The 22,994-nt window shown below is 42.9% G+C and overlaps 1 protein-coding gene across 7 annotated transcripts in view; it reads right to left on the bottom strand.

The window, feature by feature from the left end:
- Positions 1-22,994, bottom strand: part of AGBL1 (AGBL carboxypeptidase 1) — a 487,401-nt gene that overhangs the window by 70,118 nt on the left and 394,289 nt on the right. For all 7 annotated transcript variants that reach the window (XR_007379113.1, XR_007379116.1, XR_007379112.1 and 4 more), the window contains exon 27: positions 7,255-7,350. The gene's annotated coding sequence lies outside the window, so the exon portion shown is untranslated. The remainder of the gene's footprint in view (positions 1-7,254; positions 7,351-22,994) is intronic.

The following is a 22,994-nucleotide window of genomic DNA, read 5'->3' as shown; positions in this document are numbered from 1 at the left end:
AGATGTGTGGTTTTAATGAGATACGGGGTAGATGTAAAACAGAAAGAGTAACATCTGAAGGGAGGCCTCAAAGTGGAGTAACAGAAACAGGTAGAGAATTTACCACAACAGAGAAACCTGGGTAGGACAAGAGGAACAAACCATCTTCCTGTCACAAACAGAACTTGCCCCCCAAAATTGAATGTGAATTTAGGAGGTGATTTCTTGAAGGAGGTAATTCACCAGGAGAAAAGGAGGGAAGCCAAAATCAGATCCAGCAGCTAATGACACCTAAGAGTTCAATGGAAACACTCGCTGTCAATTACACCAGTGAGGAATGAATGAAGCAACCAGCAGAACAGTTCTTTTGTTCTCGTCTCATATCGTTTCATGAAAATTAAAAGGGCAGTTTTCACAGCTGGTGAAAGACTTTTTTTTTCTTTTTTTTTTTTCCCCCTTCGCTCTGCCATCTGATGCTGTCTCCGCTTTGAAAACAGCAAATTTATGCCTGAAGCTGAACGGGTAAAAATTGGACTCTGTTGCCTGTGGGTATTTCGCCATGAAGAGCAGCAGGATCTGATGAGAGATTTCATCCAGATCAAATCAGAGAATATTCAACAATGTCTCTGTTTTCGCAGGAGACTCTTGGAAAGAGCCAGGGCTCAGCTGGGAATGCTGAACATTCTCAGTGCTACGTGGGGGGATGCTGGGACTGTCAGCTTCATGCCTCCATTCTCTGATCCCTGTGAGACAGAGTGATATGAGAGAGATCTCCAGTCTGAACCCAGACGGAGGAGTTCTTTACCATGCAACCATGCTATGTCTCATGATCTTAGAGTCACAGAATCATGGAATCTCAGAATGGCTTAGGTTGGAAGGAACCTTAAAGATCATCGAGATCAAAGCCCCTGCCATGGGTGGTTGCCAGTCACCAGATCAGGCTGCCCAGGGCCCCATCCAGTCTGGCTTTAAACAAGAGTAAAAATGTGTGTTAATTCCCAAATTCTCTACCAAATTTCCATCTGATGGTGATCTCCAGTCCTCTCTTCTTTGTTACCATCATCCTTCTTCTAGAAAGATCAGTAGTGAAACATTCACCTAGACTTACCCTGCAACAGTTACCATCGAGCACCAGGACAGGTCACAGCTACTGAGCAAAGCAGGGAAGAAATCTCCATTCTTTCAGAAATAAACGGACCTTTATCCTGAACCTGGATTTATATCAAAGCAGCACTATTTCTTTCTCCTGGTGCTTTGTGCCTGCTCAGGCTCATTCCTGCTGCTTTGAGCTGTGCATAAGTGTATTCACGTGGGAAGCACAACAGTGGCCGTGTTCAGAAGAGAGGACTTGCAGGCACAAAGGATACGGATTTGTGATATTATCTTCAATGAAATTTTAAACACTGCAATTGCTGATATGGCTGGCTTAGCATCCCAGTGCTGATTGCCTTGTTCACACCCTGGCTGTGACTCAAAGTGTTTTCATCCCCATGTGTGTCCCTGAAATGGTTTCTGTCCGTGGGCTTCTAGAACATCCCATAAATGGGGAGCTATTCTCTGAACCCCAACAACTGCTCCCATCTCTCTGTCTAGATGAGATTGTAGCCAGTTCTGCAGCTTGTCATTAGGAGGGAAGAAGCACAAACATTGAACCCGAGCCGCTTTCTGCAGTACTCGGCCAGCTGCAGCTCATGGCCCCAGAAGCCTGTGTGATGCATTTCCCAGCCTCTGTGCCTCCCAACACCTTCTCCTCACCAAGAATTGCTCTGCTGTGACTGTGTCTCTCTATTTGCAATAGGACAGCCAGCACTGGTGTTTTCTGCACTCTCCCTCGAGCTGGTGTTTGGGAAATGCAGGATTCTTGTTTTATTTTTGATCATTAGATGTCAAAGATTCAAAACAGAATGGCTCTGAAGGGTTTTGTTACTGCAGATGCTGTTGGTTTGTGATGTAAAATCATGCTTTACATCCCTGCATCCCACCTGGAATGGCTGAGAGGAGGCAGACAATGGGAGAGCTGCTTTTACTAGTATTTTCCCCATTAGCAATCAGCAGAGAAGCCACTGGCATTATGGGGGTGCATACATTTAGGTTGGAATATATATATATATGCTGACACGCAAGCATGTGTAAAATGCATGCAGTGTGAATAGGGCACCTGAACATCATCAATATGCACATGAACAAAGGATGCCTGTGCATTCTTGTATTCACCTTTTATTTTTGCATATGCATAAATCTGCACTCCTGAATGGAATTGCTAAGGGTCACTTTGGGTTTAACCTCCAAGACTAAGAAAGGGTCTCTTTCACTGCCTGCAGGAGCACATATATATGTTCAGGAGGATATCTGTATTAGAGGGGCAAGGCTCTGTTTGCATGTGGCTTAAGGACTCAAGTGCTGGAAGGCTTTTAAAGCTTTCACGTGGTGCAGAATCTGGAAGGCAGAGATAGACATAAGTTCAGTGAAATGGAAGGGCAACATCATCTCTACTGTAAGACCTAGGAAAATGTGACATCCACCTCCAGTGGGGGCTAGGTGCCCACGTTCCCTGTGACAAATCCCTTCTGGCTGTGCCCTGATCTCCCTTTAGACCTGCAGGGATGCTCAGCTCAGCTCTCACAACATGGTCTGGATGCTGGTGCCCATTCAGTTCTGGAGCGTTTCCACTCTTGGCAAGAAGCTGTTAAAAATAAAGGGGTGGTGGGGAAGGGGAATGTATCACCTAATTGATTAGCTCCGTGAATCATGGAGATGCTGGCCTGTCAAAGAGTAAATCACTGAAGCTGTCTTTGATGTCTCCTTCGGTCAAGGACACATCAGCCTGCTGCAAATGTTGTCTTTAATGTGCCTTCACCCCTTCTCTCTCTCTTTTAGGCTTGTGCATGTAGGGATTTTCTTCCCACTGGGTGCATGCAGCTGCCATACCTTGTGTTTTGATTCCTTCAGCAGCAACCAGCTAAGCAGGGTTGGGTAGGCCTGCAGAGGAGAGATTACTAAGGAATGGTAAATGCATGGAGGGCTATTAGGGACCTCTCAAGGAAACTCTCTCCCTCCTACCACAGTGCTGTCACGCACTCTGAAAAATACCTCCCATTGTAAATAATCTTCCTGAAGCTAAAGAAGACCTCGGTTAAATCTCTAATCTCATGGTAGCATCACTACGTTGCTGGAGAAGTGCAGAAATGCAGGTGGGGATGGCTGCTGGCAGAAAGGCATTTTTGCATTGCAGATCTTTTTACATTATCTAAGGAGCTGTTGGTTGTTTCTTCCCATTTCCAGCATGGCTAGAGGTGCACTAGCAGTCATATAGTGCTGAAAGGCTACAATAACAAACTAAGAAATGATGAAGCTTTTGTGATGGAGTTTCAGTGCTCACAACAGGAAAAGAAGCCAGAAGCCACGTGAAAAAAAAAGAAAAAAAGGAAGGAAGGAAGGAAGGAAGGAAGGAAGGAAGGAAGGAAGGAAGGAAGGAAGGAAGGAAGGAAGGAAGGAAGGAAGGAAGGAAGGAAGGAAGGAAGGAAGGAAGGAAGGAAGGAAGGAAGGAAGGAAGGAAGGAAGGAAGGGAGGGAGGGAGGGAGGGAGGGAGGGAGGGAGGGAGGGAGGGAGGAAGGGAGGAAGGGAGGAAGGGAGGAAGGGAGGAAGGGAGGAAGGGAGGAAGAAGTGTTATTCAGACAAAAGAGAACAAGTTAACCAAATTCCTCTGAATTTAAAGTCTGAGCCATGTGCTGCATCGGATGGAAGATCGCTCCCCAGGAATGAACTGCTTTTCCTTGGCTTCTAGCCCATGCCACCTGTCCAGCTCTGCCTAGGTAGTGCAGCAGAGTGCTAGCAAGCATCGGCTCTGTGACTTGGACCTGGGCCAGGCAGGGAGATGGCCTGTTAGTAGCTGTCACTCACATGACTGAGTTGGTTGTGTGGCTGTACGAGAGGATTTGGCAATGGAAGACTTCTGCCAAGATTTCCTGCATGACAGCATTTCTATACAGCAGAGCACAGCCTGACTGAGCTTCTTCCTGCACTTCCTAAGAGCTGGCTGCAAAGGTAAGGAGTTGTGACATTTCCAGACTGCCCTATTTGGAGGTCTCTGCAAACACAAGCTGCTCCCTGTCAGAGTGCTGCAGGCTGCATGTTAACAGCATGCAGGTACTGGCACAGAAAGGGAGAGAGTGGGGCTCTGGCACCAGTTTTACCCTCACAAGGTGGCCTGCCCCTGTGCATGAAGAGGGCTGTGCTCCCAGAATACGCCTCACTGTCATTTCTTCTCACTCAACTTCCCTGGAAAGCCATGCAGGGAATCATCATCACTCAGCAGGCTTAAAACAAGCCCAAAGCATCAAAAACAAATGAGAAAAATGGCTCAAGGCAAAGGTTGAAATAACAACAAAGGTAGTACTGAAGAAAGGTGAGATGATGGTGGAAAAATGCTTTATGATAAATGCACAAAACTCTTTAGGCTTGTAGCTTCTGCTCCTGCCATAAACTCCACTGGAGAAGGTATTCTAGATTTTATTGTCTTCATCCTCCCCTGCGAAATGAATGTGATTTTCTCCTTGGGTTTCTCTCCTTGAGGACAATGTCAGCCCATCATCTTGTCTTTGGTAAGGTACCTGGATAAAGGTCCTGGAGTCAAAGGCAACATTTCCTATCTTTGGAAGGATTACTGTGGCTTTTCTGAAGCACCTTTTCTTTCCCAACAGCTTTCTTGAACTGTGATGACCAGCACATGGTGCAGTATTCCAGCACAGATACCTGCCTGTCATTAATACCAGCTCACTCTTGTTCCTCTTCCTTCTCTTTCTCTTCAGGCCATTGTCTTGGAGGACAGTGAGTTTATCTTCTAGACTAAAATCACCCATGGATGCCTGCTTCTAGAGATCACTGCTTTTCAGGAGAGCTAGAGGTCCTTGGAGGAAACAGTGAATTATTTCCCTTTACATTCCCCATCTCCATTTTGCAGTCTGTCAGGTTTAAATCTGCTTCATCCACACCACGCTTATCCTGCTTTGTTCTAAATTCCTCCTCAAAATGACAGTCAGTATCTATTCAAATGCTTCATATGGCAATCTTGTTATCATTATCAACCAAACGTGTAATTTTCTCCTCCTCTCCTCTCCCCAAAAGTATATGATCTTAGTTTATTAGATTCTATTTCTATAAAACAAGCCATGGTATGAGGTACAATAAAAATATAGAGAAAGGTGATGAGGCATCTTATTGCCACCTCTGAATTCTGATTGGATTCCCAGGTAGGCAAGATATTTAGCCATCAGAAAGACTAAGCATGTTAATCCCTCTTAAAATCTTGGCTGCCAAAGCAGAGGTGAACGCTGGAGGCTCTTCTAAGGGCATAATACTGTTGAACTTAACAGGAATGTAACTTCTTGTGATTTCCTTGTGTACTTTTAGTTAGAAACTCCTGACAGGATGCTTATGTCTGAATTCATCTACTGGAGAAGAAGTGATTATTGGAAATGTAAAGATGATGGTTTCACATTACAGTGTATGTGTAAGTCCTTTATTGAGACTTGAGATCTTTAAGATCCTCTCAAAGGTAATCAATGGCACTTTAGTACCCTTTGAAGCTTTTATTCGCAACACTTGCGTGCTACTTTGTGCCACATTGACTTAACTATTTTCCTCCAATTTAAAAAAAAAAAATAAAAAAATTACTCCAGATCTGCATTTAAGATGCTGTAAACGTGGTGGGTGATCTGTCAACCTCTCTCACACAGTGCATCAGGTGCTGCCTTTCTATGGTAAAACCTGGGGTCATCATCACATTTTCATATACCGCAGAACAGCAGTGGGCTGATTGATTGTTTTACTTCGTGCTAGCCATTCTGAGAGCTGGTCCACTGCATCTTCAAAGAGCTCAGCAGGACTGGGATTGACTTACTGAGTTACAGTGCTCGAAAATACCTGATGAAGCTCTAATGTAAACGGGGCTGCAAAGCTCTGAATGTGCTATATTGTATACGCCTCATGAATGAGAGCTGGATGCTCTTTAAAAATGTGATTTGCAAATTTTAAGTCTTCACAGATGTTTAGAGGTTGATTTGGGACCTTAAATAGGCTGCTTCTTTTTTTCCCCCCCCTGACTACAATTTTAATCTTGCACAGCCGTATGAGCTATCAGTGTCAGAAACAGCTGCTTTGGTCCAGCCCATAATATCTTTCCTGAGAAGGAAGAACTGTCACAAACAACCTGTAAGAGATGTTAGTCACGTTCCTTGTGTAATACTGGAAGCATCCAGTTATTATGCTGGTGAAAGTGGTGTGAGAGTCAATTTAGAACAAAATAAAATAGCTATGTGCAAGATCTTTGAAGAAGAGACTGTAAATGTGCAACATGAAACAAGGAAATTGTTTCAGCTTCCTTATGATTTTAAGTCATATTTCATTTACTCTGCTACCATTGCTATCACAGCAATAAGAACATTATAAAGGCTGTCAGTAGGAGCTGAGATGGCACCATACCTCAAGACTCACTTTTCATAATCTCTAAACCTGCACTGTCCTCAAGAAATCTTACATCCCTTTAAAACTATAGGATCATTAATGTTGGAAAAGACCTCTAAGATCACTGAATCCAATCCCAGCCCCTTCCCACCCCCCATGCCCACTGACCACGTCTCTGAGCGCCACATCCCCACGGCTCTTGAACACCTCCAGCAATGGTGACACCACCAACTCCCAAGCAGCTGTGCCACTGCATCACCACTCTTTAGGAGAATAATTTTTCTGCAATATCCAACCTGAACCTTCCCTGGTGCAACTTGAGGCCCTCACCTCTTGTCCTATCACTGTCACATGGGAGCAGCAGCCAACCCCCACTCTGTCACAGCCTTCTTTCATGCAGTTGCAGAGAGCAGTAAGGTCTTCCCTGAGCCTCCTCTTCTCCAGACTGAACCACCCCTGTTCCCTCAGCCGCTGCCCATAAGATTTGTGCTCCAGACCCTTTACAGCTTTGCTGCCCTTCTCTGGATGCACTCCAGGGCCTCTGTGCCTTTCTTGAAAGGAAGGGCTCCATCCCAGAATCAACCACTCTGGTTTTTCCTTTTTTTCTTTTTTCTTCTTTTTTTTTTTTGTCATATCACTCTCTGCAGTGCTTAATAACCTCATGCTTTTCTGTTGATTTCTTTCTATGGCAGAAGTCAGAGGCATTTACATTTCATGGATATAAATTGCCAAACTACACCTTTGAAAATATATCAAAAACTATAATTTATTCATCTGCCTAAGAGATGCCATGAATCTCTCGTTCTTCCATACCTTAAATTCAGCAAAGCTCTTCTGCAGGCAGTTTTCCTTGTAGCTCAGCCTTATTTCAAAGGAAAGCATCTTCCCAAGCACAGCGTTGTGCCCCACCTGTGAGAAAGACCAGAAAGAGTTCAGGGATCAGCACCCCAGGATCATGCATGACCCATGTTGGAGTTGGCAATGCTATTCCCTGTGACTGGGAGCACAAAAAATTTGAAGCGAGGCGTGAAATATTTAACCAGGCTGCCACTATGTAAAAATGATAGAGTGGGGCCTGAGCGGAACATCTGTCAGCGAGGTGGCAGCTGGCGGAGCCCGGCAAGGATTTCCTGGAGAGAAATGGGGCATAACTTACTAATAGTTGCAATGCTGAGCTGTGTGGGAGGGCGAGGGAAGCATGTGTGAGTGAGCGTGAAGAGCAAGAAGAACAAATGCCCTGAGGAACCTCATTTGGAAGGGCAAACATGAGTGCCGCAGCATGAGAGAGGAGATACAGATGAGAGCAGGAGTGTGTGCACCTAGAAGGGTGATTCTTCATTGCCCAGAGGTTCTTACTACCCTGGTTCTGGCAATGAAAGATGATCCTAGACCTCCTTCCTTGTAGATTTTTGTAGGTGCAGATGTCTAGCTGTGGAGAAGGAGAAGCCCCAGGCTTTTTAAGAAAGGGAAACAAAGAGCAAGCTGATGATTTTCCTTGGTAGTTCCACTGCAAATGGAAAGGCATTCAGGGCACAGCCTAGCAAAAAGCAAGAGCTTTTGAGTTTAAACATCATCCAGCATGGTATGGGGGGAGGTAGGGACGATACTACTCTTCTTTCTGCACATGTACTTTCAAAGAAGCTCCAGCTGATCTTCCCCAGGGCAGACAGTGAGCGGCCCATTGCTGGCTTGCTCCTTGCTCCCGCAAACAGCCCACTTCTCCCTGCACTGAACTCATGGTAGGATGTCTATGGGAAGGGATATAAGCAGCCACTTACACTCAGCAGGTATTACACAGCTCTAGGTCATCCCCTCCAGGGCAAAGGGAGGTGAGACTGGGGGAAGAACGGGCGCTAGAGAGAGGGTGAAACCACATCTGAGAGGGAGCAGACTGTGGCTGCTGAGGAGGGGTGCCTGGAGTGACCTTCAGGGATGAGATGCAAAGGTTAAGAAATGCAGTAATTAATTTCCCCACCGTTACCACTGCCCTCCTGCAGATACTACTGCTGTCTGCTGAGTTTAGCAGTGCTTTACGAAAAACTATTTCCACTTTTTGCACTAAGGCAGAGAATGCCAGGCACTGGCAGATTTATCCATGGCCCAGGGTACTGGAAAGGGTTAATCAGCCAGGGTACATGGTTAAGAGCATGAGTGTGGGAGACAATGAGAGAACAGAGTTGGACTCAACTTTGCATTCTCCCCCACACTCATTTTGGAGGGTGTTTCAGGGACAGGCTGTGAGGAATGCACACTATCTAATCTGCATGTATAATGTAAATATGCACATTTTTATTTGCTCTCTCCATCTGCAGGGAACTTGCTGGCATCAGAGTGGCCATGTGGTCTCATAGCAAAGTTTCCTTGCAAAAAGAAAGGAGGGGACTTAGCAAGGCTGCTTGCTCTTCACTTCATGTGCACATTGTGCAAATGAGTGCACTCAGACCATCTTACTTGCACTTTCATGTGTTTGCTCTTTGCTCCTAGGGCCTTTAAATAAAGGTTGGATCAGTCTCCTTACATTTGACTGAATGGGAAAATCAGGGTGGAGGGTGGGAAAGAGAAAAAATTACACCTGGCCACTCTTAAATGATAATTTCTAATCTCTTTGTCCAGCTAAGCTAGAAATAATTAATGTGGGGTAAACTGCTTTAGTCTTTTGGCATACCAAATATTAAGTGGAGGTAAAATCAAAAATGCTAAGTTTTTTTTCAGGCTGAGAAAATCAAAATGTTTCATCTGAGATCATCAAAATAAAGCTTCCAGGCTGTATTTTTGGCCGTTTTTCTTTTCCTGATTGCATTTGAAGCAAGTTGACTAATTTGCAGATTCACTAAACCAGCCTGATTCTGCATTTTTGCTGAAGAATAATTTCCGCCAAGAGCTTTTCACCAGCTTCATTGTGGCCTTCTGAACAATGATGCTTGCACTGACTGGGGAGCACCACCAGCAGCTGGAGTCACTTGCCCTGTCATCAATAGCCTGCAGTGCTCAAAGTCCTGCGTGCCCTATTAATTGTCTGTCTCCTGACTGGCTGAAATATCTGACTTTGTTGTGTTAAACTTGCAATTTGATGACTTCAAATCAGGGAGAGGTGTTGCTGTGCAGGAGCTAAGGGTGTAACAGCACAGAAATTTGCACAAAATCACCAGGATCTAATAAAAAAGTTCCTTTATAATGTCTTCCAAGAATCTACTTCTGCCTGTCTGTTTTTGTTTTTGTTTTTAAGGGCATGACTGACTAAGAAGTGTTTTTAATCTATTTTCCATATTGTTCCACAGCATGCATGTGTATGTGTGCAAGGTATTTGTGTGTATGTGGTTGTGACAGTATAAATATTAATAGCACAAGGGTGAGAATACATGTGGCCCTCAAATGAGGTTATATAAACACACAGCTGCTGTGCTATTTGTAAATTTATAAAGACACATTTCCATCAAGAGTGTGAAAGTCAAATAAGCATGTAGAGAGAGAGAGCACATATGCTTCATAAACTGTGCAGGAAGCCTATAGGAATTACATGGTGCTGCTTAAATCATGGTCCCACTGAGGTCAACTGGAGCCACGTCACTGACTTCACTGAGATCAAGACTTGGCACAATGCACTTGCTGTGATTTCCCTGGGTAAACCAGATCAAGCTACTGGAAAAAGCAAAGATCACAGTCCTATCACAGTAGCAAAAGAGCTGCTCCCTAGTGGCTGCCTGACATCTGAGCCAGATGGGGACGATGCAGCCATGTAGCAGCCACAGCAGATAACCTCCACTCTGGCTTCTCACAGACTCTGCTGCTGTTGAGAGAACAGAATCTGGATAGGATGCTGCACAGGGAGCTCTGCAGCTGCCTCCCTGCATTCCCCTAAGCACTGAGCTGTGCTAGAGAGATGCAGTGGTAGTACATCAGCCAGGCCAACAAAAGAGCATCGCTTGTGTATTTGGAAGGGTGATATGTTGACAGCACGCAGGGCAGATATGTGAACTGCCACACAGTTCCATTGTTGTGGCTTCAGCAGCTGCTTGCACTCACACTTTCCCCAGGGAGGTTTTATAGTTACTGTCAAACCTCATTCTGGATGACAGAATTTGATGGGTTTCATCCCAGAGACAAGGTGGAGTCTTGTCCAAATCAAAATGAGATGAGTCAGAGGCAGGAAGGTTTCAACTATGTGTAGAAATTATTTGGCCAGAGAAATGGATTAAGAAATTTATAAAGCCTCATCTTCTCCTTGTGCAGTATTACATTTCTCCTACTGCAGAAGGTGATACTCAGAGCCCAGCAGCAAGTCTAGGATCCTTCTTTGAGCTCACAGAATGATCTTGGCAATGACAGCAGCATTTGAGTCAGGGACATCTTCCCTAGAGGCTATTCTCAGCCTGCTGCATCAGAGCAAGTCCATGCCCAACTCAGAAAAAGGCCCTGCAGTGTTGGTATACATTCTGTACCCCTCAAGTTATGGAAGAATTGGAGTTATGTGAAACCATACCCTACATTTCCACAGCCTTCCTGGGTCAGCCTCCCTCATGGAGAATGAACGGTTCTGATTTGGTACCGTGTTGGCCCAGAACTCTTGAGAACCAGTGAAGAGAAATAGGTAGGGCCAGGTGGCAGCTCAGACCTTAGGTGAGCTAAGGAAGGTGGGCTGAATTTGATTCTGCCTTTGGCTGGGAAAGCTTACTTTCTAATGTCTGACTTACATTGTCCTCAATGGAGGGATCCATCTGAGGGAGTAATTTTGCAGCAGGTTGGGTTGTGTGTACTGCAGTGCTGCACACTAACCACCCTCTGTGGTCAAGACCCGATACTGAAATGAGAATAACAGCTTTTCAGGTAATTGAATTTTCGGTTCACTAGCAGTAACGCTTCTTTTCTGTATTGTTTTTGACTAGTTGTTTTCAAGCTGAAAGTTAAAGAAAAAAGATGGTCTTAGTTTGATCAAGACACTTTTTGTCCCTTTGTAACAGGTAAAAGCTGGGTTTTGAGCACAACTTTAAAAATTAAATGTAAGGTGATTTCAAATTAAACTAAATATACAATGGAAAGAACAAAATATGTTGTTGGAAAATCACAAAATGTAACACTGAGATGCAAGTGACAAGTTTGATGTCAAAATGAAGTTTCTGAATTCCCCCTCCAGCCCCTGAGAAAGATTCAGTGAAGCAAATACAAAATTGCAAAAAAGTTGCTGTGCTACTAAAACTGCATTACCAATGAAAGAAAATAATCCCCAAATGTCTTTCCGATCTAAAAAGTGATTCCACAAATGCAAGAGATCAGGCAGATGTTTCTTGGACACAGTGTGCAACTGCTTTAGTTACGGTTTCAGCAAGTCACCCCTAGGCTTTACGTTAATGTCTCTGCTCAGTGATCACGAACCTCTTGTAATTTGGTACATAAAAACGTCCTGCTAGCACCATCAGGGATGGAAGATAGCTCCCCTCATTCAGACCACAGTATAGCAGCAATGTGGGCTTGATTTATCATACCTTTCTTGCAGTTATTTGTATTTGTTCCAGCCAGCAGACTGGCTTTTGTGATGTTCAGTTCTAATGTGGGGAGAAGGCCCTGAAGAGAGCGATACAAATTTTATGAGAATGGTTTGCATTTCATCCCAGGGGTTTCTTTGCTGTTTAAGCAAAACATGAGAGAAGAAAGGGAGTGAGGGGAATCATAGAAGCATTTGAGTTAAAAGGAACTTTTAAAGGCCATCTGGTCCAACTCCCCCACACTGAACAGAAACACCTACAGCTGATCAGGTGCTCAGAGCTCCGTCCTGCCTGACCTTGGGTGCCTGTAGGGATGGGCCACCCACCACCTCTCTGGGCAACCTATGCCAGAGGGCTAGATATCCAATAGTTTTAGATATCCAATCTAAATCTCCTTTCTTTTAGTTAGAAACAGTTTTCCCTTGTTCTATTGCATCAGACTCCGCTAAAGAGTCTGTCCCCTTCTTTCTTATAGCCCCTTTAGGTACTGAGAACCCACTCTCAGGTTTCCCTGGAGCCTTCTGACCCTGAGGCTGCACAGCCCCAGCTCTCAGCCTGTCCTTTTAGAGGCATTCTATCCCTTGGGTCATTTTTGTGGCCCTCTGAACACACTTCAACAGGCGCACATCTCTCCTGTACTGAGGACTCCACATCTCTTCCCTCATCTGATTTCTGTGTCTGTGCAGTGGAGGAGGCACACGGGTTTTGCAGAGGAGGACTGGGGATAGGTTAGGAAGTCAGGTCAGAGGTTGATATTCCATTCAGTGGACAAAAGAAGCAGCCAGCCCTCCTCTGGGTGTGTAACATATTTGTAGGCAGAGAGAGAAAAACCCGGAGTGGGAAATTTCACCCAGCCTATGGACACACACAGAAGAATGCCAATCTCTCGATGCCTTCTGACTCAAGCATGGTCACAGAGACCTCATATTGCATTGTTTGGGGTGGGATTTGAGGCAGACGGAGGGAAGGAGCCACTGCCTGAATCGAGCAGGGTGATTGCATGCTGCCAGAGAGCTGCTCTCCTCAGCACAGCTCCTCAGGCCTGTACTTAGCTCAGCTGGATGGCCTGGCCTGAAGCTCCTGCTCTGTTATTATCCAGATGGGGGTATTCAAAGCTGCTCGAAATGTCCGTGATTGTGCAGGCAGTAGGTGGCAATTTGCAGGCGAGGGCCCTGCACTGAGGTTGACAGGACAGCAGGCAACCAGCAAAGGTGGCAGCGGACCTTGGGCAGGCGATGGCTGCATGCTCCCCCTTCTCAACCTCTCAGTTCATCCCTTCTGCATGGGAGATGGCAATGCAGGCTCACTAAACTCGTTTTTGCCTGGCCGTCTTCAAACACGTGATAGAGGAGACAGTTTATCTCGTCGTGGATGAACTCAGGAGCTTATTCGGTTGAAAATTTTCCCAATTACAGCTATCTAAACATCTACAATGCTCTCTGAGCCATGAGGTCTGGAATATGACCATGGGGCCATCAGCCTGGCAGTTTTCAGGAGCTTTGGTCACCTGGCATGCATGCCCTGCTCAGCTTTAGCTGTGGTCTGTCCTCATTGCCACCCTTCAGATGAGAATCCCCTGTGATTTCTCCATGCCCCTCTGATGCATGCACCTTTCACTTTGATTTTCCTCTCCTGTCGTTGGCAGCACAAAGAGCTGCCAAGCATCCAGGCTGTGTGATTGCATATTCCCCACATCCCTTCAGGATGGATATTAATCTGCTCTGCTGTATTTCACTCTGATTTCCTTCAGTAAACACTACTAAGGAGTGCATGGGAAGATGAAAGAAGGCATCCTGCAAAGTCAAGCATGACCCCTGGAAGCAGCAGGGGTTCAGGGATGAGCCTGTGCCTACCCCAGAACTATACCCTGAGCCAGGCTGAGAAGTGATGTGTAAGAAGTAAAATTGGGTACAACTGCTCAGGAATCACATTACATTTGGCATCCACAACAGAGAAAAATGTAGGTATCTTTGAGAAGGAAAGTAGTTTCCACAACCTCACTGCTGGCTGAGGAAACTGGTGAATGATCAAAACAAACAAGAATCTGTGGAAGTATCTCTAGGAAAACTGCAGAAAAGTCATTGACTTTGTTAATTATTCCATACCAGATTATCTGTTCCAATTATGTTCTTCCAGAGAAATAAACTGCTTCTACCCCCACCCTGATGGTTATGGAGCAACGGAGTAATTACCTGCGATATTGCACTTGAAGCAAATATCAAAAAGAAGCAAAGCCACCAACATTATTAAAGCTGCAATAAACTATAGGATACAACTGACCTCTGCAGTTCTTCCCACAATATTTGTCTATTTTGCAATTCTGGATCTATGAACTCCTGCTATTCTCTGTCCCTTTGAAATAACAATGTCTGCTCTATACTTTGCTTTTCCACTGCAGATCTCAAAATGCTTCACAAAGGCAAGTATCATTACTATCATTTTATGGATGAGAAATCTGGATGCAGGGAGGTTAACTGCCATTGTGCTACCCTACATTTACTCTTCTTCCAGCAGATCATCTGTCTACGATGCAGGTCAAATTTCTCATTCATTCCTGGATCTCTCCCCCTTCAGTATTACTTCCCTGTTCATCCCAGTAGAATCCAAAAGCCTATTCAGAGGCTTAAATTTATGTAGAGTTATTGACACTGTGTTCTGCTCTTTGTCTCCCTGAGGTTCCTGGAAAATTCTGCTATTCTTCCCTGCTTTAAAAAGAGCTGAGATAATTTCTTTTTCTATGAGCACAGATTAGAAAAACAGATCTGATTCATGTGTCTCCCAAAGTCTGAGGGAGCCTGACTGTGGGAATCCAGTCCAGACTCCTTGCAGGATAAAGCATGATTATTCATTATTTTAGATTTAGGTTTCTACCTCAGCAATGTGTCTGGCTTCACAGGATGAAGTGGTGGTGTCTCTTCATATTGGATCCTTCTTGCCCATCTTTGCTCAATACTTAGGTTCATGCTAAAAAGTTCAGAGGAAATATATTTTAGACTGCAGCCCAAACCTGACCTTTTTTCACCCAGCACGGCGAGGAAAGAAAATGAATCTTTGCCTTTGAATGATAAACTGTTTAAAAATAGGGCTCATAATGGCCACATTGACAGACTTTCATTTATGGCAGCTTCGGTATGATGAGGATAGTATATTTCATGGAGCTGGAAGGAGCAACAAGAGAAAAGAGAAGAAGAAAATAACATAATTTCTCTCTGAGGTGTTGCTCCTGGAAAACCAATTACTGGTTCTGTACTTCTGGAGGATGTGAAGCGGTTAGCAAAATATCAAGCAATGGCGCAGAAGATACTTTTGTCACATCTGAATTTCTCTTTGGGAGATTGTGGATAGGACACCAAAGGCAGAATAGGTAAAAGGACATAATTCAGTCAGTCGATCTGCAGATGCTTCTTTGCACAAGAACCTTCACACCCCAAAACCTTTTCTGCAATGTACACTTTGGAGGAAGCAGAGTGAGCTCATCCTCATTAGAAAACCACTAAAATAGCTGTGCAACGACAGATTAAAGGTTCTTCAACTCAAAATCCTGTCTCTGATAGGGTTATAAATAACAGTATGAGAATAGGGCAAATATTTATGCCTCCTTTACAGCTTGCTGAATTTCTACTGGTTTTAGCCTTGCATTATTTTAGTTCCCCTGTTGCAGTCCCCATGCACAGATTCTTCTAGTTGCATATCATGGTACAGTACTGATGTTTGCATCTGAATCTTACATCTAACTATGAGCCACACTGCATACAGCTTTTGCAAACCAAGGTCAAAGGCATTTGCTAACTAGTAGACATGACTATGCAAAGTCTTCAGAGTAATTCTTAAGGACAGAATAATTAGAGGCATGGAAGTAAATGCAAAACAGGATTAAATGTTAAATAGAGAGATACAGAGTTTCAGACTATCTCAGTATCCTTCTTTCATAAGATAATTGATTTTCTAGACAAAGAAAATGCAGTAGATCTAATCTATCTAGATTTCAGTAAAGCATTCGATACGGTGCTGCATGAGAAATTGTTTCATTGGATAATACGGGGTATAGCACAGGCATTGTAAAACAAACAAGGAAACAGCTGAAGGGAAAACAACAACAGGTTTGTTCCAAGGATAAAGTGTCAGCTAAAAGGAGGGGTAGTATGGGGTGTCCTAAAGAGGCTTCCTGGAGGCTAATCTGGCTTAAACTTTCATAAATGCTCTACGTACAAAAAGTGCAGATACTTTTCTGTGAGTACAAACCTGGAAAACCTCAGCAGTTTTACTGCACTTTGAGTACTGTATTCAACTTTGGGCTCCTCACTACAAGAAAGACTTCAAAGCCCTTGAGTATGTTTAGAGAAGCTGGTGAGGGGTCTGGAGCACAAGTTTTATGAGGGGCAGCTGAGGGAACTGGGATTATTTAGTTTGGAGAAAAGGAGGCTCATAGGTGACCTTATTGCTCTCTACAACTGCCTGAAGGAAGGCTGTGGTGAGGTGGGGGTTGGCCTCTGTTTGCAGGTAACAGCAGTAGGTTGAAAGGGAATGACCTCATGTTGCGCCAGGGGAGGTTCTGCTTATTATATTAGGAAAATCTTGTTCAAGAAGTGTTTGGGACATGGCTTAGTGGGAAATACCTGTGATAGGTGGATGGTTGGACTGGATGATCTTTGAGGTCTTTTCCAGCCTTGGTGATTGTGTGATTCTATGAAATGGGTTGAGCTGCCATACAAGAAAGGTTACATGATTTTGAGAGTTGGAATAACAGAAAAAAGATGGGATCCACTAGTATAGATTGTAATATCATGAACTTAAGTAACAGAAAAGGAGAAAAATATGGATGTTGTGACTGATGGCAAGGTAGATAGCTATGACTCATCAATGTGATGTCATAATTAAAAACGACAGTGTGAGGTTGGGGTATAGCAGCTAGTGTGTTTCTGCTTCATAGAACCAAACCTATTGTGCAAGGCTGGATCTTTGATCTGGTGACTGACTCTGAAGAGGTGAAGTCAGAAAAAGGAGCTGCCACGGAACTGATGTGATTGAGAGACTGGAGTCATAGTCCTACCAGATAGCCTGATGTTGAAGACTGAGATAGCTGTGTTTGCAATTCATGAATATATCAGTGCTGTAAACACCAGGTGGGAACAAAACCACTTTAACCTAAAGGACAAGGCTGCTAAAAAAAAAGGTACCTGTTAAGTAAAAATGTATTCACAGACACATTCAGCTTAGATTTCAGAGAATGTTCTCATTCCACCAGAATAGTGAACATCAATTTGGAGAAATGATTTTTAAAAAGCCTGCTAAGTTGAAGATGGAAAAGGCTTGGCTATCATAGCTGGTCTGGGGGAAACATGCACAGTACATTCCCAGAATATTCCACCTCCATCACTGTTTTTTAGCCACTTTTTAATCAGCACGCAGAAATGAAATCATAAAACAGTATGAATAAGGAAACAAACAGCCAATCTCCTGGTTATATGTTCTATCAATCTCCTGCTGGTACCTTGGCTTAGAATTATTTGTGTTCATTCTCAGCGTCCCATATCTTACCAGTTCAGTTTCTAACACGTATTTTTGCACTGCAGTTAGGTATGTTTTGCTCAGACTGAAATACAATATTCACAACTCCCTGATAGCTGTGAGATTCCCTTTAATATGAATTTCAGAGGTGAATCCTACACCCCAACAACAGAGACATATTATTTACGTTTTAAAATGACCTTGCCCTTCATCCAGACAACAGTGGTCAATCTAAATTATGTTGCTCCAATAAAATGTAGTTATAGCTGATGAGGTCAGATACATCATTTTTTCTCTAGGCATAGCCTGCAGCCTCAGTTTGTAGTGGGTTAGATGGCACTTATAGAGTGATCTCTGCACTGGAAGAACAGATTGACATGATGGGCATGAACAGTTTAGCAGGCTGGAAACTGGTAAGCTGGTGTTTACAAGCAAATCGGTGTAAGTGCAGGCTGTTTCGTTTTTGAGAACAACACCAGGGGTGCTTTGAAGTCGCATGCTGCAACAGCTGCTTAACAATTAACTGAAGGGAAAATTATAAAAATAAAGACAAGGAAAAATAATAGCCTTTGAAAAGTGACAAAACATTGTCTAGTCTTTGAACCCATATAAGGATGTAGCATCCAGGAAATGAAGAATGTTTTGTGTACAGGACACCTCTTCCCGTATGCTCTCAACTTACCTTCAACTAACTTAATTTGATAACTCCTCATTTTCTTACTGTAAAAGTCAGTGAATTTTAATTCCCTATTGACATTTTCTACAGTGAAATAACAGTGGAAGGAGACAAACTTATTGTGTCCCATAGGTTTTGGCCACTCTCACCTTTGAGGACTATAGATTACACCTGCTGCACAGCTGGAACAATTCAACGGCAGAAACTAGAGCATCTTGAAGACCCTATATTTTCTCTTTTTTTTTCTCCCTCTAATTCCCAGACTTATTTTGAGACCGATCCATCCTACAATGCCAATGCAACTTGCAGGTGTTTCCTGTCACTATTTCTGACCACAATGGCTGAAGATAACCTTGTAAAGGTAACAAGGGTTATGCACAAGAAATCTATATTTTTGAGCTCATGATGATAATAACAGGAGCCGATTTGTTGACAATGTCATAATTTCCCTATGAACAGTATCATAACATAGTCATGGAAGCATAGCTAATTGAAGTCTGACTTGAAACTAAGGGGAATTTGGCCTCTTGTTTAACAGCATTCACTTAATTTACTACTTTCTAAAATAAGAATCAATAAGCAAACAAACAAAAAAGCTTTTGAGTTTGTTCAGCAGGGAAAGAATTATGACATGAAGGATAATGTCTCCCTATTTTATAATACCTCTGGCAATAATACACTGAAATCGTTATGAAGCCATGATCATATCAGAGACATTGAGCAAAGAAACAACCACAACAAAACTCAATTTTACATATATTCCTTCACATGAGAGAGAAATCAATCCATTCTCATAAATAATATACAAAACCCTTGAACAGCTCAAAATTCAATACACTTATTAGAATGTCACTAGAGCCCTGGGAGCCATGTGAATATAAACTTAGGTAGAAACAACGATCCAAGCTCCATCATTTCAAAAATTCCTAGATAAAGAGTGGCCATTAAAGATATCATAGGATTTTATTGGTGGGAAGGGATTTAACACACTACAGGGACCCCACTCTTTGCTCTCAAGTTGGTCAGCTGTGTTTGTTGGGAAATTACTAGGTTTTATGCAAGGCAGATGAATTTGGAAGAGGATGTGGGTAAGACTGTGGATTACACAGTCAATTTATGAGGCTGCTTGGGCAAAGGAGGCAGTAAATCTTTTGTAGTCATGTATGATATCATTTTTCACTGGTTTGAATAACCTTTGTGTCCTAGCAAGGTCACACGTAAAGACATTTTTCTAAAGACAAGGTCCTCTGTTTTGCCCTTCCGTTCCTTCAGGCCTGATTAAACCCTGGTGCCCCAGAACGAAAGGGCTATAAGCACAAGTTCTAAGTATCTAAATTAAGCTCATTCATGTCAAAATACCATGTCTTTTCCTGCTCATAAATAGAAGATGCTACAAACAAATGGGGTTAAGTAAAAATTATCTCTGGTGCTCTTCCAAGCAAAGCTGTTCTTTTTTTTGTTGTTGTTGTTTTCTTTTTTTAACTTCAGCAGTCTCATCTGTACGGAATTAGTAGCTATCATGAATGCAAAAGATTAAACTGTTCTGATTGCTATCACAAAGGCATTTCACAGTGGAGGTGTTTTTGTTGTTGTCTTTTTGTTTTTTTAGGGTGGGAATGATTTTCCTTTACCAGTAAAGATCTAAAAGGGACAGTAATGGTAGTAACTCATCCCATTACTGAATAACATGAGAAATTCCTGTGCACTGGAGGATATGTGCCCATGACCTCAAAACCCACCAAGTGCATGTTTTACTTCGAGCATCCACTATTTGTTGATATTCCAGTAATCCACAATCCAGAGGCAGTTTCTCTTCCTTGCTCATTCCCTCTTTCTGGTGACTAAATCTGTATACTGGGCTACCATCTCCTCCAACCATGCCTACCTGTGGTGCATCCATTCTAATTTGCCTCACCAAAACCTTCTCCAAATTTGCGTGTCCTCGTTCACAGGCAGAGGAGAGTGAATCTGTCACCCATTCCCATACAAAAAGCGGGACTTTGTGTAGGACGTGTGGCTGACAGAGCCACCAAATCTAAGCATTATTTTATGAATTGCGCTGTTTGTTTTCAAATGCACACACTGAAAGATATATCTTATGCTGAGCATATGACTGCCATAATAGTCTGTCTCATAACAAGATTGTTAGCCAGAAGGGAGAGTGAAATTACTGCTTTTTTTTTTTTGTATGTGTAACTAACCATGCCTGGACAGAAGGGCACATTTGGCATCATTTGAAACACTGATGTGTCTCAGCAAAAGCTCCTCCTCAAGGCTGTGGGAATACCTCACTGCATCTGTGCAGCTCAGAGAACTGCAACAACTCTGCCTGTCATGCACAGAAGTTAGAGAGGTGGAGTAGTGAGTGAATTACTTTAGACATGCAGAAGCTTCTCGTGACAATGACAACAATGGCAGGAGCTCAGACTCTGAATCCTGAATACACTAAAACAAATGAGACAAGTCCTGCTAAGTAGCTAACTTGAGGCAAATTGTATTATTATTATTAAAAAGAAAGTTTTTAAACGCAGAATCAAGAGCTAATGCATCAAGAGCACGGAATGCTGATTCTCTGCCATAATAAAAACACTGATATGAATGAGAGGAGGAACAAACCATACCTGCGTAACTGGACAGCTTATCTTGTGGTTTGCTTCTGCGCTTTGGATTCGATTCCTCCTATCTTCACAGCCCATTTAACCAAGTCCAAGTGCTTCCTTTCTCTGCCTGCCATCCTAATCTATGTAAACCAGCTCAGTCAGGCATTTTCCATTGAATTAATACATATTAATGGGCAGTAATACATTTGTACTATTGCATACATTTTCTTGAAGTACAATTTTCTATCTAAAGCATTTTGTTCACATTGCTGCATGGTAACTGCATCCACAATAATATCTTTAGTGATTATTCATTACAGGAATAATACAACTGTGCCAGACACTGTACTTTATGTGTCTTTATGCTGTATTCTTGTTTTCTGTTTGCTCGTTTTTTAAATGAATATGCAATTGTGTTTGTAGACTAACTGTATTATTGTTGTTAACCAAAGAAAATACTTTTCTACTCAGCTATTGGAGAAAGCAGTAGACAGGTAGAAATCAGACTTTTTAGGATATGGACAGAAGTTCTTTTCAGGGCAGTAGATGTAGGCTTTAGACTAAGCTCCATACCATGAGTTTAATATATAGATTATAATGCATATGAAATGCAGTAAAATGACAAAAACTAGATGCCAAATGTTATTTTAAATTGGGCAAAACTGACGTTTAGATTAGGCGACAGGAGAGTTGTCAAATAGACACACATCTCATTCACACTGGGGTTTCCACGTACTTACAGATCTGGCAGAAATCTCATAGGAGTCTGTGTTTAGGCTCAGATAGGACTGGATGTGAATCAGGGACAGTTGTTGTTAACAGTCAGATGCTTTCTCAGTGCAATGGAGCAATGTGTGCAGTGCATGTATAATAAGTAGATGTTGGACATCCTCTTTTTTCCTTTGAAAAAATGAACACTGTGTAACAAAAATGGAAGCATGCAAAGAAGGTAGTGGAAGAAAGCCTGACTTCCATTCACAGTGACTGGTCTTTTCTCTGGGCTGGTTCACCGTTTTCCTTGTGCCCTGTAAGATGCCCTCTCCATGTCACAGCCCACCCTCAGGAAAAGAAACAGACTGTTAGGAGTGCTGCAGTCAATTTGCCACCGCAGTAGGATAAAACAGAGATACAAGACACCATGTGGAACAAGATTGATGGGGTAATAATGTGTGTCCATCTTTCTCACTGGAAAACTTCAGCATCAATTATTGTGTCAGCTGTAATTGTGTTGTCTGTTGAGCAGAGGCAGACAGTGCCTTTGTTCTAACGAGACAGGAGGTTCTGTCCTTCCCTATCATGATCTGATATCTTTCTGTAGGGAGTAAAGGCATCTCTTGAAAACTTAGCCACAAGTAAACAGGCAAAACATAATTAGCTGCAGCAAAATAATTAGCAGTATAAACACCCTCAGGCAATAAACAATTCAAGTTACTGCTATGGAAGCAGCTTGACCTCACTTAGTGTCTATTATCTATAACTTCCTAGTATCTATTGATACTGTAGTGCCAAGACCTATGGAATCTGCCAAAGTTTGTTTCTATAATTTAACGAGGAGACAGTCATTCTACAGTTACTTAGGAGATTAATTAACTTGTCAAATCATTAAGTAGACAGACAGTAATGGAGGTTCCCATTTCATAATTGATTTATCATTTTAGAAGCCTCCCAGATTTAGCTTCTTTGGATGAAGACTTCCATCAAGAGAAAAATATTAAGATATGGCTGAGACGAGGGGAGCTCTGTGTTCATTTATTTGACCTGTCCAGAACCTATGATTTTCCCCAGGATTAGAGAGAGACACAATAAATCCCACACGTATTTCTTTAGAATAACAAAGCGTGTGTAGTATGTGAGCTTTTAGATCTGGATGAATATCATTTTGGCGGCAGTGTATTAGCACTGAGTGAATGACAAGATCACAGCTTGAAAGTATGCTGCTCCTGGGAGTGTTAAAGTGTCCTGGTCAACTGCTGGGCTCATGATCAAGTGCTGATTTTGGCAGACCCAGGTTCAACTTCCTCCGTTATCTGTGCAGTACTGGTCAAGTCCCATAGGACTGTGAGAGGTCCTGCCTACAAGAACCACATTCAGAGCAGCTCAGCTCCCACTGCAGCATGTAAAAGCAGATTTTCTAGTTTCTTTCAGCATCTAAAAGACTGTCCTTTTCAGGAGAGCCTGTGCCCATTGAGAATCTTGGAAAATCTTTGGCCCTTTATCACATTGTACCTCATCTACGAGACAGGGATGAATAGTTTTGCCCAGCAGCCTAAGGGAAGTGGGTCTTCTGGG

This window comes from Lagopus muta, chromosome 10 (assembly GCF_023343835.1).
Source record: "Lagopus muta isolate bLagMut1 chromosome 10, bLagMut1 primary, whole genome shotgun sequence".
In the NCBI taxonomy this organism is placed as follows: Eukaryota; Metazoa; Chordata; class Aves; order Galliformes; family Phasianidae; genus Lagopus; species Lagopus muta.
Note: the sequence above shows the minus strand (reverse complement) of the source record. Positions and strands in the feature narration are given on the sequence as shown.